The sequence below is a fragment of the Lathyrus oleraceus genome, chromosome 5 (genome assembly GCF_024323335.1).
Source record: "Lathyrus oleraceus cultivar Zhongwan6 chromosome 5, CAAS_Psat_ZW6_1.0, whole genome shotgun sequence".
Taxonomy (NCBI): Eukaryota; Viridiplantae; Streptophyta; class Magnoliopsida; order Fabales; family Fabaceae; genus Lathyrus; species Lathyrus oleraceus.
Genome location: NC_066583.1, coordinates 364,036,023 through 364,042,173, shown reverse-complemented (window position 1 = coordinate 364,042,173; position 6,151 = coordinate 364,036,023). Strand labels below are relative to the sequence as shown.

Here is a 6,151-nt window from a genome sequence, read left to right as displayed (position 1 = left end):
TCCTTCAGACAACCTGGAAACACCGTTGAGGCCACATAACAGAAAGTTCCCACATGCTACTGGGCGAGACTGGGATGCACAAAATAGTAGGAAGATCTCCTCCTCACTCAGTAATGTCTCAGCATCCGGTCTTCCTAGGAAGGAATGTGCCAGTATCATTTGGAAGTATCTAAAAGCAGGGTTATGTATAGCCTGGGATAACTGAGTAGAAGGATCTTGACTCCCTCCACCTGAGATGTGACTCCATAACTTTTCCACTTCCTTCCCTAGAAAGTATCCCGTTGGTGTCTCAGGGATAGCGTCAGGGGTGGTCTGGAAGCCTAATAGGACACCGAACTCCTTCTGGCTGAAGGAGTACTCAACTCCGAAGAGTCTGAAAGCAACATACCCATCCGGTCCAGAGTAAGGGTCATAATCAAATGAACTGAGGAACTCCAATGTCAAGTTCCTGTAGGTGTTGCTTAGGTCGTCAGCGAACTCGTCCCAATGGAGCTGGTGGCTCAGAAATCGGATACTTGGCTCAATGCCCATTGCTTCCATGCAGTGCTGATCTGGATAACGTGTGGGTGCCATAGGGTGCTGATAGAGAGCTATGTAGCACTCTCTCTGAGCATCATCTCTATAGGCTACGTGCATATCGTCGAAGTCCTACATCCTGTAAAAGTTAGAAAGGGATCCTGAAAACACAAACATTTCAAATATTTAGTCTCGGTGAAAATATGATAAAAAGAAAATAAAATAAAATAACTTAAATAAATGCAAAAAAGGTAAAATAGAAAAAATATGGGTTGCCTCCCAAGCAGCGCTTGTTTAACGTCATTAGCTTGACGATCAGAAGTTATACACCTGTAGTAGGGATCAGTGGATCAATCAGTGTGTGGCTTGAGTAGTCTGCTGGAATGTCTCCTCCTTCGTAGAGCTTCAGTCTTTGTCCATTTAGAATGAATGGACTACAAGTCTCGTTCTTGATTTCTACGGCTCCGGATCTCAGAATCTTGGATACTTTGAAAGGGCCAGTCCATCTCGAGCGCAGCTTCCCAGGGAAGAGTCGTAACCTAGAGTTGAACAAGAAAACAGGGTCGCCTATATTGAAGTCTTTCTTTACTATTCTTTTGTCGTGCCAAGCTTTTGTTCTCTCTTTGTATATCTTGGCATTCCCGTAGGCAGATTGCCTGAGTTCTTCTAGTTTGTGAATGTCAAGGATACGCTTCTCACCAGCGGTCAGGTGGTCTAAATTCAAAGTTTTAATGGCCCAATAGGCCTTATGCTCTAATTTGAACGGTAAGTGACAGGATTTTCCATAGACTAGTTGGTAGGAAGTTGTTCCTATAGGGGTTTTGAAAGCAGTTCTATAGGCCCATAATGCTTCTTGAAGCTTCTGAGACCAGTCTCTCCTAGATATTGAAACTGTTTTTTCTAGGATTTGTTTTATCTCCCTATTGGATACTTCTACTTGGCCACTAGTCTGTGGGTGGTATGGTGTTGCTACTCTATGCCTAACTCCATATTTTCTTAAAAGTTTATCAAATATTCTCGATATGAAGTGTGATCCTCCATCGCTTATGACTAAACGTGGTGTTCCAAATCTAGGGAATATATAGTTCTTAAATAGCTAGATCACCACCCTAGTGTCGTTTATGGGTGCAGTTATGGCTTCAATCCACTTAGACACGTAGTCCGCAACTACTAAGATATACCTGTTTCCTAAGGATGGTGGGAAAGGACCCATGAAATCTATACCCCATACGTCGAAGAGTTCTACTTCCTGAATGTTTCTTTGAGGCATTTCGTCACGCCTTGAAATGTTTCCAGTGCGTTGGCATCTATCACATTTGACAATGCAAGCATGGACATCACGCCACATGGTAGGCCAGAATAGGCCAGCTTGAAGAATCTTGGTGTGTGTCTTAGAGGTGCTCGCATGTCCACCATAGGGTTCAAAATGACAATGCTCGATGATACTTTTTACCTCCTCTTCTGGAAGGCAACGGTGAAAAATGCCATCTTTACCCCTTTTGAAAAGGAGCGGTTCGTCCCAATAAAAGTTTCTCACATCGTTGAAGAACTTCTTCTTGCGGTGGTAGTCAAGATCAGGGGGTACGATATCAGCAGCTAGGTAATTAACAAAGTCTGCATACCATGGTACGTTACTTACTGCTAAGGAATTTTGGAAGTGCTCATGAGAGCCTAGGCTGTCATCTTCAATGGTTTCTAGTCTAGTTATCAGTCTATCATAGGCAAAATCATCATTTATGGGTACTAAGTCTGGTTTTAGGTGTTCTAGCCTAGAAAGATGATCAACTACTATATTTTCAGTGCTTTTTTTATCTCTTATATCTAAATCAAACTCTTGTAGTAACAGAATCCATCGGAGTAACCTGGGCTTGGCATCTTTTTTACTTAATAGGTAACGAATGGCAGCATGATTAGTGTAAACTATATATTTTGCTCCTACTAGATAAGATCTAAATTTGTTTATAGCGAAAACTACAGCGAGTAATTCCTTTTCAGTTGTTGCATAGTTAAGTTGGGCAGCGTCTAGGGTTCTACTGGCATAATAAATGGCATGTAATTTTTTATCTTTCCTTTGTCCTAGAACGGCTCCAACGGCATAATCACTAGCCTCGCACATTATCTCAAAAGGTTTTGACCAATCAGGGGGTTTTATAATAGGTGCAGATATTAACGCTTGCTTTAAAAGATTAAATGCTTCATTACATTTTCCATCAAAAATGAATTCAGCATCTTTCATTAAAAGTCCAGTTAAAGGTTTAGTTATTTTGGAGAAGTCCTTAATAAAACGCCGGTAGAATCCAGCATGTCCAAGAAAACTTCGGACTTATCTGATAGTTTTAGGGGGTTTTAGGTTCTCTATAACTTCTATCTTAGCTCTATCTACCTATATACCTTTTTCGGAAACTATATGTCCTAAAACAATTCCTTCGGTCACCATGAAATGACACTTTTCCCAGTTTAACACGAGGTTCACCTCCACGTATCTCTCCAGGATTTTCTCAAGGTTAGCAAGACAATTGTGAAAATCAAATCCGCAAACCGAGAAATCATCCATAAACACTTCCATGATACCATCTAGGTAATCTGCAAAGATTGACATCATGCAGCGTTGAAAAGTGGCTGGGGCATTACAGAGGCCGAACGACATTCGTCTGTAGGCAAAAGTTCCATAAGGGCATGTAAAGGTAGTTTTCTCTTGATCTTCGGGGTGGATAGGTATTTGGAAGAATCCTGAGTATCCATCTAGATAGCAGAAGTAAGAGTGTCTGGCTAGACGCTCCAACATCTGGTCTATAAATGGTAAAGGGAAATGATCCTTCCTGGTTGCTTTATTTAATTTTCTATAGTCTATACACATTCGTCATCCTCCTTCTAACCGTTTTGCTACATGTTTGCCTTTATCGTTTTGGATGACTGTGATGCCTCCCTTTTTAGGTACTACATGCACAGGGCTCACCCACTTACTATCTGAGATCTGGTATATTATACCTACCTCAAGTAACTTAAGAACTTCTTTTTTAACAACATCACTCATTATAGGGTTTATTCTTCTCTGATGTTCTCTGGAGGGTTTTGAATCTTCTTCGAGCAAAATCTGATGCATGCATACGGATGGGCTTATACCTTTCAGGTCAGAGATATTATATCCTAAGGCTGAGGGATATCTTCGTAAAACGTTTAATAGTTGGTCTGTTTCCTCTTGGCTCAAGGTAGCACTGACTATAACTGGACAGTTCATCTCTTCATCGAGGAACTCATATCTCAGGTTCGTAGGCAGTTCCTTAAGTTCTAAGGTTGGTTTCTTAGGGCATGGCATAGGATCTGGGGTAAGGGATAAACATTCGTAATCGATGTAGGGTTTCCTAAAGTCATCATCTTCCAGTATGAGAGTTGATGGTAACTTAATTGTTTTTATGATTTCTTCTTGTTCTAATTCTCTAACGCATTCATCAATGATATCTAAGGCATAACATGCGTCTCCCATCACAGGTGCCATAAGAAATTTTGAAAGTATAAATTCTATTTTCTCGTCACCTACCTCAAAGGTCAACTTTCCTCTATTGACATCTATTATGGCTCTTGCAGTTGATAAGAACGGTCTACCTAGAAGGATTGATATATCATTGTCTTCTTTGATGTCCATGACAACAAAATCAGTAGGGATAAATAACTGACCTATCCTAACAGGGACATCTTCTAAAATGCCTATCGGATATTTAACAGATCTATCGGCTAACTGAAGTGACATCTTAGTAGGCTGTAATTCTCCTAAGTTTAACCTCTCAGAAACTGCTAAAGGCATTAAGCTTACACTAGCTCCTAAGTCTAGAAAAGCTTTTTCGATGACATGACTTCCCAAAAGACAAGGAATGGAGAAATTTCCAGGATCTTTATCTTTCTTGGCTAACTTATTCTCTGAAATAGAATTGCATTCCAAGGGTTTCAGATCGTCTAGTCTACGTTTGTTGGTAAGGATGTCTTTAAGGAACTTTGCATAAGAAGGTATTTGGGTGATGGCTTCTATGAAAGGGATTTCTACGTGAAGTTTTTCTATAACTTTAATAAATTTCTGATACTGGTTATTGATCTGGGTTTGTTTGAGTCTTTGCGGATATGGTATAGGTGGTTTATATGGCGGGGGTGGTACATAAGTTTTATCTTTAGGTTCTTCTCCTTTTTCTTGACCTTCCTGTTTTTTAGATTCCACTGGTTCCTTTACTTTGTCCGGGGGTTTGGTATATTCCTTAGAAGTTTCGGGTTCACTCAATCTAGGGTTTGGTGGCTCATCATAAGCGTTCCCGCTTCGTAGGGTAATGGCATTGGCTTGCCCTCTCGGATTTTGTTCAGGTTGTCTAGGGAACTGTCCTCCAGGTGTGGTTTGGGGGGCTTGGTTTAAAGCTACCTGAGAGATCTGGGTTTCAAGCATCTTAGTATGAGTAACTATTTGGTCAACCTTGGTTCCTAACTGAGTAATCAGCTCGTTAACGTGAATGTTTTGGTTCATGAACTCTTTATTTTGTTGGGTTTGAGCAGTGATAAAATTTTCCATAATTTTCTCAAGGCTCGACTTTGGTGGTACAGTTTGCATAGGTTGATTTGATCTTGGGGCTTGGTAACCTGATTGTCTCGGAGGTGCATTATTTTGGATAGGGTTATTGTTCTTATAGGAGAAGTTTGGGTGATTCCTCCATCCAGGGTTATAGGTATTCGAATATGGGTTCCCTTGGGTGTAGTTCACTTGTCAGAGTGGGTTTCGTTTAATAGACTGCATTCTGCAGATTGGTGTCCTTTGGTTCCACATATCTCACAATCCAACGAAACTGCGGCTGCAGTATTCGGGTTTATGCACATATGCTCGACCTTAAGGGCTAATGCGTCCATTTTAGCTTGCATCATGTCTATAGAGCTTAGTTCATGCACTTCTCCTTGGACTTCCTTCTTCTCAACTGTCGCTCGTTCGACTCCCCATGATTGATGGTTTTGAGCCATATCTTCAATGAGGGCACTAGCTTTAGGATAAGGTTTGTTCATCAGAGCACCGCCTGCGGCAGTGTCGATGGTCATCTTAGTGTTATATTGAAGTCCATTATAGAAGGTTTGAATTATTAACCAATTTCCTAAGCCATGATGTGGGCATGCTCTTAACAACTCTTTATATCTCTCCTAAGCTTCGAAGAGCGATTCTCCTTGGTTCTGGGTAAATCTAGTTATATGGTTTCGAAGAACGGCGGTCTTACTCAAGGGAAAATATCTAGCAAGGAATACTCTTCTAAGGTTATCCCAAGTCGTAATGGAATTGGGTGGAAGGGAATCTAACCATGATAGGGCTTTATCTCTGAGGGAAAAAGGGAATAATCTTAAACGGATTGCCTCAGGAGAAGCTCCATTGGTTTTAAAATTGTCTGCTAATTGGAGAAAGATTTTTAAATGTTGGTTTGGGTTCTCGGTAGCGAGACCTGCGAATTGTCTTTGTTGCACTAGTTGCAATAGGGAGGGTTTAAGTTCGAAATTATTAGCTGGGATGGTTGGGTTTACTATACTAGAACTAGGTTCTTCGTTGGATGGTTGGGCGAAATCCTTAAGAGGTCTTTGGTTTTGATCTTCGGCCATAACTCTCCTAATTCTATGGAAGAAT

General features: G+C 40.9%; 1 non-coding gene across 1 annotated transcript; it reads left to right on the top strand.

The window, feature by feature from the left end:
* Positions 1-5,635: 5,635 nt before the first annotated feature.
* On the top strand, positions 5,636-5,742 carry LOC127090105 (small nucleolar RNA R71). Its single transcript, XR_007791638.1, has one exon. It is a non-coding gene; the product is annotated as a small nucleolar RNA R71 (small nucleolar RNA).
* The last annotated feature ends 409 nt before the right edge of the window (positions 5,743-6,151 follow it).